Here is a 12,500-nt window from a genome sequence, read left to right as displayed (position 1 = left end):
CGTCACTACCTCCCCGTGTCGGGAGTGGGTAATTTGCGCGCCTGCTGCCTTCCTTGGATGTGGTAGCCGTTTCTCAGGCTCCCTCTCCGGAATCGAACCCTGATTCCCCGTTACCCGTTGTCACCATGGTAGGCGCAGAAAGTACCATCGAAAGTTGATAGGGCAGACATTCGAATGAGACGTCGCCGCCGCGGGGGGGCCGGCGATCGGCTCGGGCGTTATCTAGAGTCACCAAAGGGGGGGCCGGGCCGGCGGCACCGCGGAGACCGACAGCCCGCCGGCTGTGAAAGCCGGCGGGCCCGCTGCACCGCGGCAAACCGAACCCGCGTGGGTTTTGGGTCTGATAAATGCGCGCGTCCCCGCGGAGACGGGTCGGCGCTCGTTTGCATGTATTAGCTCTAGAATTGCCACAGTTATCCAAGTAACGGTGGAGCGATCAAAGGAACCATAACTGATTTAATGAGCCATTCGCAGTTTCACTGTATCGGAACCGTGTGTACTTAGACTTGCATGGCTTAATCTTTGAGACAAGCATATGCTACTGGCAGGATCAACCAGGTAGCCCTCGCGTCCGGCGGTCTGTGTTTCTTGCATTGGAACCGGAGCTGAGCGGGGAGCCGGGCGCGGGGACCGGGCGGCGCCCGCGGGAGACGGCCTCCCGCGGGGTTACCCCCGGCGGCACCCCAGCCTCCCTCGTTTCTTTCATTCATTTTTTTCGGACGTGGGCTACCGAAATTTCCGTTACCGATTCAGCCCCCGTGCGCGGTGAGGAAGTCGGCTGGGCCTCGGTATGTACTCGGTCCGTAGAGGCCGCGTTACCGCGTGGCGGTCAGTCGCGGGAGGGAGCCGGAGCCGCCCGCACGCCCGCGACCGCAACACGCACTCGGAGGCGGCGTCTTCTGACAGACGCCGGTAGGGTTTGAGAAACATGCTTTTTCGGAAAGGACCGCTCGGCTGACGCGGGCCTGGGCTCCCGCACCCCTCTCGTGGCGGGGCACCCGCGAGCGCGGCGGAACTCCCGTGTAGGACATCTCTGGGCCCGTGTGGCCGACGGGCACGCGACAGGGTCGTCTCGGTCTCGCGACGAAAGCGGTTTCGCGCTGGTTGGTGCGCTAGAGGTCGATCCGCAGGCCGAAGGAACCGTCCACCCGAACACCCCGGCGCGAGGCCGGGGCCGGCAGGGGCCCTCCGATGGCGGGTCATGCTTGCCAATCGGTCAGTGGTTGGTGTGGTGCAGTACATGTCAGGGTGTGGGTGCGAGATGGGCCGGGAGGACCGCTCCTCCTGCGTCGGACCCCGAGTCATAGGAAGTGCCGTTTTGTCACAACCCCAGGGGTGGGGTGGGTAACGGTAGGGAAGTGCCGGCCAACGCGCAGAGGTCGACCCGCAGGCCGAAGGAACCGTCCACCCGAACACCCCGGCGCGAGGCCGGGGCCGGCAGGGGCCCTCCGATGGCGGGTCATGATTGCCAATCGGTCAGTGGTTATGTGTGTGCTGCGGTGCCGGCCAACGCTCAGAGGTCGACCCGCAGGCCGAAGGAACCGTCCACCCGAACACCCCGGCGCGAGGCCGGGGCCGGCAGGGGCCCTCCGATGGCGGGTCATGATTGCCAATCGGTCAGTGGTTGTGTGTGTGCTGCGGTGCCGGCCAACGCTCAGAGGTCGACCCGCAGGCCGAAGGAACCGTCCACCCGAACACCCCGGCGCGAGGCCGGGGCCGGCAGGGGCCCTCCGATGGCGGGTCATGATTGCCAATCGGTCAGTGGTTATGTGTGTGCTGCGGTGCTGCGGTGCCGGCCAACGCTCAGAGGTCGACCCGCAGGCCGAAGGAACCGTCCACCCGAACACCCCGGCGCGAGGCCGGGGCCGGCAGGGGCCCTCCGATGGCGGGTCATGATTGCCAATCGGTCAGTGGTTGTGTGTGTTGCGGTGGGGCCGGGAGGACCGCTCCTCCTGCGTCGGTCCCCGGGTCATGGGAAGTGCCGTGTGGCGGTGGTGGGGCCGGGAGGACCGCTCCTCCTGCGTCGGACCCGAGTCATGGGAAGTGCCGTGTGGCGGGGCCGGGAGGACCGCTCCTCCTGCGTCGGACCCGAGTCATAGGAAGTGCCGTGTGGCGGGGCCGGGAGGACCGCTCCTCCTGCGTCGGACCCGAGTCATAGGAAGTGCCGTGTGGCGGGGCCGGGAGGACCGCTCCTCCTGCGTCGGACCCGAGTCATAGGAAGTGCCGTGTTGCGGGGCCGGGAGGACCGCTCCTCCTGCGTCGGACCCGAGTCATAGGAAGTGCCGTGTTGCGCTGGTGGGGCCGTGCCCGCCAACAGCCTTCAGTGGTCGGATACCACGTTTGCAAGCTCCCCGCTGGAATGGGGACTTAGAAGAAATGAGGGGAAAATTCCCCCGGAGCTCCGTGCCTGAGGGCGGGCTGTGAGCCGCGCCGCGTCCGCCAACAGCCTTCCATGGTCGGACACCATTGTTCGCAAGTTGCCCGCTGGAATGGGCACATAGAAGAAATTTCGAGGATAACATCCACCAGAGCGCCAGGGCGGCCGTTATTGCAGTATGCGTCCGCCTGGCAGCTCTCTTCCGCGGGAACCATTGGGCAATTTCTTTCACGGAGGTGGACATAGAAGAATTTTTGTTTCTAAAAACGTGGTTCCTAAAAATGTGCCCCAGGTGTTTTGGAAAACCCGGGTAAACCTGGGAAGTAGGCAAATGACCCTCTGACTAGGGGTAAAAACGTTTGCCTACTGCAGCGCCCCTAATGCAATTCGGCGGAACTGCAACGCCCCTGGTCGCCTAAACGCTACCCCTGGTCGCCTAAACCTCACCCCTGGTCGCCTAAACCTCACCCCTGGTCGCCTAAAAGTCACCCCTGGTCGCCTAAATTGTCAACCCCTGGTCACCTAAATTGTCAACCCCTGGTCGCCTAAAGGGGACTTAGAAGAAATGAGGGGGCAAATTCCCCCGGAGCTCCGTGCCTGAGGGCGGGCTGTGAGCCGCGCCGCGTCCGCCAACAGCCTTCAGTGGTCGGATACAATGTTTGAAAGGTCCCCGCTGGAAAGGGGACTTAGAAGAAATGAGGCAAATTTCCCCGGAGCTCCGTGCCTGAGGGCGGGCTGTGAGCCGCGCCGCGTCCGCCAACAGCCTTCAGTGGTCGGATACAATGTTTGAAAGGTCCCCGCTGGAAAGGGGACTTAGAAGAAATGAGGCAAATTTCCCCGGAGCTCCGTGCCTGAGTGCGGGCTGTGAGCCGCGCCGCGCCCGCCAACAGCCTTCAGTGGTCGGATACAATGTTTGAAAGTTCCCCGCTGGAAAGGGGACTTAGAAGAAATGAGGCAAATTTCCCCGGAGCTCCGTGCCTGAGGGCGGGCTGTGAGCCGCGCCGCGTCCGCCAACAGCCTTCAGTGGTCGGATACAATGTTTGAAAGGTCCCCGCTGGAAAGGGGACTTAGAAGAAATGAGGCAAATTTCCCCGGAGCTCCGTGCCTGAGGGCGGGCTGTGAGCCGCGCCGCGCCCGCCAACAGCCTTCAGTGGTCGGATACAATGTTTCAAAGTTCCCCGCTGGAAAGGGGACTTAGAAGAAATGAGGCAAATTCACCCGGAGCTCCGTGCCCGAGGGCCGGCTATGAGCCGCGCCGTGCCCGCCAACAGCCTTCCACGGTCGGATACAATGTTTCAAAGTTCCCCGCTGGAAAGGGGACTTAGAAGAAATGAGGCAAATTCACCCGGAGCTCCGTGCCCGAGGGCCGGCTATGAGCCGCGCCGTGCCCGCCAACAGCCTTCAGTGGTCGGATACAATGTTTCAAAGTTCCCCGCTGGAAAGGGGACTTAGAAGAAATGAGGCAAATTCCCCCGGAGCTCCGTGCTCGAGGGCCGGCTATGAGCCGCGCCGTGCCCGCCAACAGCCTTCCTTTGGTCGGATACAATGTTTCAAAGTTCCCCGCTGGAAAGGGGACTTAGAAGAAATGAGGCAAATTCCCCCGGAGCTCCGTGCTCGAGGGCCGGCTATGAGCCGCGCCGTGCCCGCCAACAGCCTTCCTTTGGTCGGATACAATGTTTCAAAGTTCCCCGCTGGAAAGGGGACTTAGAAGAATTGAGCAAATTTCACCGGAGCTCCGTGCCTGAGGGCGGGCTGTGAGCCGCGCCGCGCCCGCCAACAGCCTTCCTTTGGTCGGATACAATGTTTGAAAGTTCCCCGCTGGAAAGGGGACTTAGAAGAAATGAGGCAAATTTCCCCGGAGCTCCGTGCCTGATGGCGGGCTGTGAGCCGCGCCGCGCCCGCCAACAGCCTTCAGTGGTCGGATACAATGTTTGAAAGTTCCCCGCTGGAAAGGGGACTTAGAAGAATTGAGTAAAATTCACCCGGAGCTCCGTGCCCGAGGGCCGGCTATGAGCCGCGCCGCGCCCGCCAACAGCCTTCCTTTGGTCGGATACAATGTTTCAAAGTTCCCCGCTGGAAAGGGGACTTAGAAGAATTGAGCAAATTTCACCGGAGCTCCGTGCCTGAGGGCGGGCTGTGAGCCGCGCCGCGCCCGCCAACAGCCTTCCTTTGGTCGGATACAATGTTTGAAAGTTCCCCGCTGGAAAGGGGACTTAGAAGAAATGAGGCAAATTTCCCCGGAGCTCCGTGCCTGATGGCGGGCTGTGAGCCGCGCCGCGCCCGCCAACAGCCTTCAGTGGTCGGATACAATGTTTCAAAGTTCCCCGCTGGAAAGGGGACTTAGAAGAAATGAGGCAAATTCCCCCGGAGCTCCGTGCTCGAGGGCCGGCTATGAGCCGCGCCGTGCCCGCCAACAGCCTTCCTTTGGTCGGATACAATGTTTCAAAGTTCCCCGCTGGAAAGGGGACTTAGAAGAAATGAGGCAAATTCCCCCGGAGCTCCGTGCTCGAGGGCCGGCTATGAGCCGCGCCGTGCCCGCCAACAGCCTTCCTTTGGTCGGATACAATGTTTCAAAGTTCCCCGCTGGAAAGGGGACTTAGAAGAATTGAGCAAATTTCACCGGAGCTCCGTGCCTGAGGGCGGGCTGTGAGCCGCGCCGCGCCCGCCAACAGCCTTCCTTTGGTCGGATACAATGTTTGAAAGTTCCCCGCTGGAAAGGGGACTTAGAAGAAATGAGGCAAATTTCCCCGGAGCTCCGTGCCTGATGGCGGGCTGTGAGCCGCGCCGCGCCCGCCAACAGCCTTCAGTGGTCGGATACAATGTTTGAAAGTTCCCCGCTGGAAAGGGGACTTAGAAGAATTGAGTAAAATTCACCCGGAGCTCCGTGCCCGAGGGCCGGCTATGAGCCGCGCCGCGCCCGCCAACAGCCTTCCTTTGGTCGGATACAATGTTTCAAAGTTCCCCGCTGGAAAGGGGACTTAGAAGAAATTTGTGAAAATTCACCCGGAGCTCCGTGCCTGAGGGCCGGCTATGAGCCGCGCCGTGCCCGCCAACAGCCTTCCACGGTCGGATACAATGTTTCAAAGTTCCCCGCTGGAAAGGGGACTTAGAAGAAATTTGTGAAAATTCACCCGGAGCTCCGTGCCCGAGGGCCGGCTATGAGCCGCGCCGTGCCCGCCAACAGCCTTCCACGGTCGGATACAATGTTTCAAAGTTCCCCGCTGGAAAGGGGACTTAGAGGAAATTAGTGAAAATTCACCCGGAGCTCCGTGCCTGAGGGCCGGCTATGAGCCGCGCCGTGCCCGCCAACAGCCTTCCACGGTCGGATACAATGTTTCAAAGTTCCCCGCTGGAAAGGGGACTTAGAAGAAATTTGTAAAATTCACCCGGAGCTCCGTGCCCGAGGGCCGGCTATGAGCCGCGCCGTGCCCGCCAACAGCCTTCCACGGTCGGATACAATGTTTCAAAGTTCCCCGCTGGAAAGGGGACTTAGAAGAAATTTGTAAAAATTCACCCGGAGCTCCGTGCCCGAGGGCCGGCTATGAGCCGCGCCGTGCCCGCCAACAGCCTTCCACGGTCGGATACAATGTTTCAAAGTTCCCCGCTGGAAAGGGGACTTAGAAGAAATTTGTGAAAATTCACCCGGAGCTCCGTGCCCGAGGGCCGGCTATGAGCCGCGCCGTGCCCGCCAACAGCCTTCCACGGTCGGATACAATGTTTCAAAGTTCCCCGCTGGAAAGGGGACTTAGAAGAAATTTGTAAAAATTCACCCGGAGCTCCGTGCCCGAGGGCCGGCTATGAGCCGCGCCGTGCCCGCCAACAGCCTTCCACGGTCGGATACAATGTTTCAAAGTTCCCCGCTGGAAAGGGGACTTAGAAGAAATTTGTAAAATTCACCCGGAGCTCCGTGCCCGAGGGCCGGCTATGAGCCGCGCCGTGCCCGCCAACAGCCTTCCACGGTCGGATACAATGTTTCATAGTTCCCCGCTGGAAAGGGGACTTAGAAGAAATTTGTGAAAATTCACCCGGAGCTCCGTGCCCGAGGGCCGGCTATGAGCCGCGCCGTGCCCGCCAACAGCCTTCCACGGTCGGATACAATGTTTCAAAGTTCCCCGCTGGAAAGGGGACTTAGAAGAAATTTGTAAAAATTCACCCGGAGCTCCGTGCCCGAGGGCCGGCTATGAGCCGCGCCGCGCCCGCCAACAGCCTTCCACGGTCGGATACAATGTTTCAAAGTTCCCCGCTGGAAAGGGGACTTAGAAGAAATTTGTGAAAATTCACCCGGAGCTCCGTGCCCGAGGGCCGGCTATGAGCCGCGCCGTGCCCGCCAACAGCCTTCCACGGTCGGATACAATGTTTCAAAGTTCCCCGCTGGAAAGGGGACTTAGAAGAAATTTGTGAAAATTCACCCGGAGCTCCGTGCCTGAGGGCCGGCTATGAGCCGCGCCGTGCCCGCCAACAGCCTTCCACGGTCGGATACAATGTTTCAAAGTTCCCCGCTGGAAAGGGGACTTAGAAGAAATTAGGCAACTTTCCCCGGAGCTCCATGCCTGAGTGCGGGCTGTTTGCCGCGCCGTGCCCGCCAACAGCCTTCAGTGGTCGGATACAATGTTTCAAAGTTCCCCGCTGGAAAGGGGACTTAGAAGAAATTATGAATATTTTTGTTTCTAAAAACGTGATCCCTGAAAATGTGCCCCAGGTGTTTTGGAAAACCCGGGTAAACCTGGGAAGTAGGCAAATGACCCTCTGACTAGGGGGGAAGAACGTTTGCCTACTGCAGCGCCCCTAATGCAATTCGGCGGAACTGCAACGCCCCTGGTCGCCTAAACGCTACCCCTGGTCGCCTAAAAGCTACCCCTGGTCGCCTAAAAGCTACCCCTGGTCGCCTAAACGCTACCCCTGGTCGCCTAAACGCTACCCCTGGTCGCCTAAACGCTACCCCTGGTCACCTAAACGCTACCCCTGGTCGCCTAAACGCTTCCCCTGGTCACCTAAACGCTACCCCTGGTCGCCTAAACGCTACCCCTGGTCGCCTAACTGACCCCTCGTGTGTGGGGATCAACGTTTGCCTACTAGGGCGTCCTCCGGCGGCCTCTCGGCAGTACTGCAGGCCCATTTTAGCCGAGCCCATTGAAATGAATGGGGGAATTTTATACGTTTTTGCCTTTTTTTTCCCCCCCTCGTTCTTTTTGTATTTATTCATTTATTTCAACTTTTACCGACTCAACCGCCCTCCGGCGTGCCCTCGGCGGTCCCGCAAGCCCAATTCGGCCGAGCCCATTGAAATGAATGGGGGAATTTTATACGTTTTTGCCTTTTTTCCCCCCCCCTCGTTCTTTTTGTATTTATTCATTTATTTCAACTTTTACCGACTCAACCGCCCTCCGGCGTGCCCTCGGCGGTCCCGCAAGCCCAATTCGGCCGAGCCCATTGAAATGAATGGGGGAATTTTATACGTTTTTGCCTTTTTTTTCCCCCCCTCGTTCTTTTTGTATTTATTCATTTATTTCAACTTTTACCGACTCAACCGCCCTCCGGCGTGCCCTCGGCGGTCCCGCAAGCCCAATTCGGCCGAGCCCATTGAAATGAATGGGGGAATTTTATACGTTTTTGCCTTTTTTTCCCCCCTCGTTCTTTTTGTATTTATTCATTTATTTCAACTTTTACCGACTCAACCGCCCTCCGGCGTGCCCTCGGCGGTCCCGCAAGCCCAATTCGGCCGAGCCCATTGAAATGAATGGGGGGATTTTATACGTTTTTGCCTTTTTTCCCCCCCTCGTTCTTTTTGTATTTATTCATTTATTTCAACTTTTACCGACTCAACCGCCCTCCGGCGTGCCCCCGGCGGTCCCGCAAGCCCAATTCGGCCGAACCCATTGAAATGAATGGGGGAATTTTATACGTTTTTGCCTTTTTTTTCCCCCCCTCGTTCTTTTTGTATTTATTCATTTATTTCAACTTTTACCGACTCAACCGCCCTCCGGCGTGCCCCCGGCGGTCCCGCAAGCCCAATTCGGCCGAACCCATTGAAATGAATGGGGGAATTTTATACGTTTTTGCCTTTTTTTTCCCCCCCTCGTTCTTTTTGTATTTATTCATTTATTTCAACTTTTACCGACTCAACCGCCCTCCGGCGTGCCCTCGGCGGTCCCGCAAGCCCAATTCGGCCGAGCCCATTGAAATGAATGGGGGGATTTTATACGTTTTTGCCTTTTTTCCCCCCCTCGTTCTTTTTGTATTTATTCATTTATTTCAACTTTTACCGACTCAACCGCCCTCCGGCGTGCCCTCGGCGGTCCCGCAAGCCCAATTCGGCCGAGCCCATTGAAATGAATGGGGGAATTTTATACGTTTTTGCCTTTTTTCCCCCCCCCCTCGTTCTTTTTGTATTTATTCATTTATTTCAACTTTTACCGACTCAACCGCCCTCCGGCGTGCCCTCGGCGGTCCCGCAAGCCCAATTCGGCCGAGCCCATTGAAATGAATGGGGGAATTTTATACGTTTTTGCCTTTTTTTTCCCCCCCCTCGTCCTTTTTGTATTTATTCATTTATTTCAACTTTTACCGACTCAACCGCCCTCCGGCGTGCCCCCGGCGGTCCCGCAAGCCCAATTCGGCCGAACCCATTGAAATGAATGGGGGAATTTTATACGTTTTTGCCTTTTTTTTCCCCCCCTCGTTCTTTTTGTATTTATTCATTTATTTCAACTTTTACCGACTCAACCGCCCTCCGGCGTGCCCTCGGCGGTCCCGCAAGCCCAATTCGGCCGAGCCCATTGAAATGAATGGGGGGATTTTATACGTTTTTGCCTTTTTTCCCCCCCTCGTTCTTTTTGTATTTATTCATTTATTTCAACTTTTACCGACTCAACCGCCCTCCGGCGTGCCCTCGGCGGTCCCGCAAGCCCAATTCGGCCGAGCCCATTGAAATGAATGGGGGAATTTTATACGTTTTTGCCTTTTTTCCCCCCCCCCTCGTTCTTTTTGTATTTATTCATTTATTTCAACTTTTACCGACTCAACCGCCCTCCGGCGTGCCCTCGGCGGTCCCGCAAGCCCAATTCGGCCGAGCCCATTGAAATGAATGGGGGAATTTTATACGTTTTTGCCTTTTTTTTCCCCCCCCTCGTCCTTTTTGTATTTATTCATTTATTTCAACTTTTACCGACTCAACCGCCCTCCGGCGTGCCCTCGGCGGTCCCGCAAGCCCAATTCGGCCGAGCCCATTGAAATGAATGGGGGAATTTTATACGTTTTTGCCTTTTTTTTTCCCCCCTCGTCCTTTTTGTATTTATTTACTTATTTCAACCTTTACCGACTTAGGGGCCGCTTTGCACCGCCTGTGCCCGGGGAAGGTGCTCCTATTCGGGCCAAGTGTGACACACGCCCGCCCTCCTCCTCCGGAGCTTCCATTAGGGTAGACTTAGGGGCCGCTTGGCACCGCCTGTGCCCGGGGAAGGTGCTCATATTCGGCTTCACTGTCAGGCAGCATGCACTCCTCCTCCGGAGCTTCCATTTGGGCAAACTTAGGGGCCGCTTGGCACCGCCCGTGCCCGGGGAAGGTGCTCCTATTCGGGCCAAGTGTGACACACGCCCGCACTCCTCCTCCGGAGCTTCCATTTGGGCAAACTTAGGGGCCGCTTGGCACCGCCTGTGCCCGGGGAAGGTGCTCATATTCGGCTTCACTGTCACACAGCATGCACTCCTCCTCCGGAGCTTCTATAAGGGCAAACTTAGGGGCCGCTTGGCACCGCCTGTGCCCGGGGAAGGTGCTCATATTCGGGCCAAGTGTGACACACGCCCGCACTCCTCCTCCGGAGCTTCCATAAGGGCAAACTTAGGGGCCGCTTGGCACCGTCTGTGCCCGGGGAAGGTGCTCCTATTCGGCTTCACTGTCACACAGCATGCACTCCTCCTCCGGAGCTTCCATAAGGGCAAACTTAGGGGCCGCTTGGCACCGTCTGTGCCCGGGGAAGGTGCTCATATTCGGCTTCACTGTCACACAGCATGCACTCCTCCTCCGGAGCTTCTATAAGGGCAAACTTAGGGGCCGCTTGGCACCGCCTGTGCCCGGGGAAGGTGCTCATATTCGGGCCAAGTGTGACACACGCCCGCACTCCTCCTCCGGAGCTTCCATAAGGGCAAACTTAGGGGCCGCTTGGCACCGTCTGTGCCCGGGGAAGGTGCTCCTATTCGGCTTCACTGTCACACAGCATGCACTCCTCCTCCGGAGCTTCCATAAGGGCAAACTTAGGGGCCGCTTGGCACCGCCTGTGCCCGGGGAAGGTGCTCCTATTCGGCTTCACTGTCACACAGCATGCACTCCTCCTCCGGAGCTTCCATAAGGGCAAACTTAGGGGCCGCTTGGCACCGCCTGTGCCCGGGGAAGGTGCTCCTATTCGGCTTCACTGTCACACAGCATGCACTCCTCCTCCGGAGCTTCCATAAGGGCAAACTTAGGGGCCGCTTGGCACCGCCTGTGCCCGGGGAAGGTGCTCCTATTCGGCTTCACTGTCACACAGCATGCACTCCTCCTCCGGAGCTTCCATAAGGGCAAACTTAGGGGCCGCTTGGCACCGCCTGTGCCCGGGGAAGGTGCTCCTATTCGGCTTCACTGTCACACAGCATGCACTCCTCCTCCGGAGCTTCCATAAGGGCAAACTTAGGGGCCGCTTGGCACCGCCTGTGCCCGGGGAAGGTGCTCCTATTCGGCTTCACTGTCACACAGCATGCACTCCTCCTCCGGAGCTTCCATAAGGGCAAACTTAGGGGCCGCTTGGCACCGTCTGTGCCCGGGGAAGGTGCTCCTATTCGGCTTCACTGTCACACAGCATGCACTCCTCCTCCGGAGCTTCCATAAGGGCAAACTTAGGGGCCGCTTGGCACCGTCTGTGCCCGGGGAAGGTGCTCCTATTCGGGCCAAGTGTGACACACGCCCGCCCTCCTCCTCCGGAGATTCCATGAGGGTAGACTTAGGGGCCGCTTGGCACCTCCCGTGCCCGGGGAAGGTGCTCCTATTCGGGCTAAGTGTGACAGACGCCGGCCTATTACCCCCGGAGCGATGGAGCTGGGGGCGCTCGCTCCCCGCCCGTGCCCGGGGAAGGTGCTCCTCTCCGGCCTAAGTGTGGCAGACGCCGGCCTATTACCCCCGGAGCGATGGAGCTGGGGGCGCTCGCTCCCCGCCCGTGCCCGGGGAAGGTGCTCCTCTGCGGCCTAAGTGTGGCAGACGCCGGCCTATTACCCCCGGAGCGATGGAGCTGGGGTCGCTCGCTCCCCGCCCGTGCCCGGGGAAGGTGCTCCTCTGCGGCCTAAGTGTGGCAGACGCCGGCCTATTACCCCCGGAGCGATGGAGCTGGGGGGCGCTCGCTCCCCGCCCGTGCCCGGGGAAGGTGCTCCTCTCCGGGCTAAGTGTGGCAGACGCCGGCCTATTACCCCCGGAGCGATGGAGCTGGGGGTGGGCGCTCGCTCCCTGCCTGTGCCCGGGGAAGGTGCTCCTCTCCAGCCCCAGGTCGCCTAACCCCCTTACCCCTGGTCACCTAAACCCCTTACCCCTGGTCACCTAAACCCCTTACCCCTGGTCGCCTAAACGTCTCACCCCTGGTCGCCTAAACCCCTTACCCCTGGTCGCCTAAGTGGCCCACCCCTGGTCACCTAAACGTCCCACCCCTGGTCACCTAAACATCCCACCCCTGGTCGCCTAAGCGGCCCACCCCTGGTCACCTAAACGGCCCACCCCTGGTCGCCTAAGTGGCCCACCCCTGGTCGCCTAAGTGGCCCACCCCTGGTCGCCTAAGTGGCCCACCCCTGGTCGCCTAAGTGGCCCACCCCTGGTCGCCTAAGTGGCCCACCCCTGGTCGCCTAAGTGGCCCACCCCTGGTCGCACTTAGTGCAATTCGGCCCACCTCGCGTCCGGGGGGAGGCCATCCTCTTCGGCCTGACTTTCACGGACGCCGGCCTGTCTCCTCCGGAGCCTCCACGCGGTTGAACTTAGGGGCCACTCGGCCCACCTCGCGTCCGGGGGGAGGCCATCCTCTTCGGCCTGACTTTCACGGATGCCGGCCTGTCTCCTCCGGAGCCTCCACGCGGTTGAACTTAGGGGCCACTCGGCCCACCTCGCGTCCGG

The 12,500-nt window shown here is 59.3% G+C and overlaps 1 non-coding gene across 1 annotated transcript in view; it reads right to left on the bottom strand.

The window, feature by feature from the left end:
• The window catches only part of LOC148315050 (18S ribosomal RNA), a 1,933-nt gene extending 1,372 nt beyond the window's left edge, over window positions 1-561 (bottom strand). Inside the window, exon 1 of the ribosomal RNA XR_015841355.1 lies at window positions 1-561. This exon is cut by the window's left edge and continues 1,372 nt beyond it. This is a non-coding gene — a ribosomal RNA (18S ribosomal RNA).
• Between the last annotated feature and the right edge of the window lie 11,939 nt (window positions 562-12,500).

The sequence above is a fragment of the Idiotropiscis lumnitzeri genome, unplaced genomic scaffold (genome assembly GCF_059441095.1).
Source record: "Idiotropiscis lumnitzeri isolate Australia: NSW breed Sydney's pygmy pipehorse unplaced genomic scaffold, RoL_Ilum_1.0 HiC_scaffold_150, whole genome shotgun sequence".
Lineage (NCBI taxonomy): Eukaryota > Metazoa > Chordata > Actinopteri > Syngnathiformes > Syngnathidae > Idiotropiscis > Idiotropiscis lumnitzeri.
Note: the sequence above shows the minus strand (reverse complement) of the source record. Positions and strands in the feature narration are given on the sequence as shown.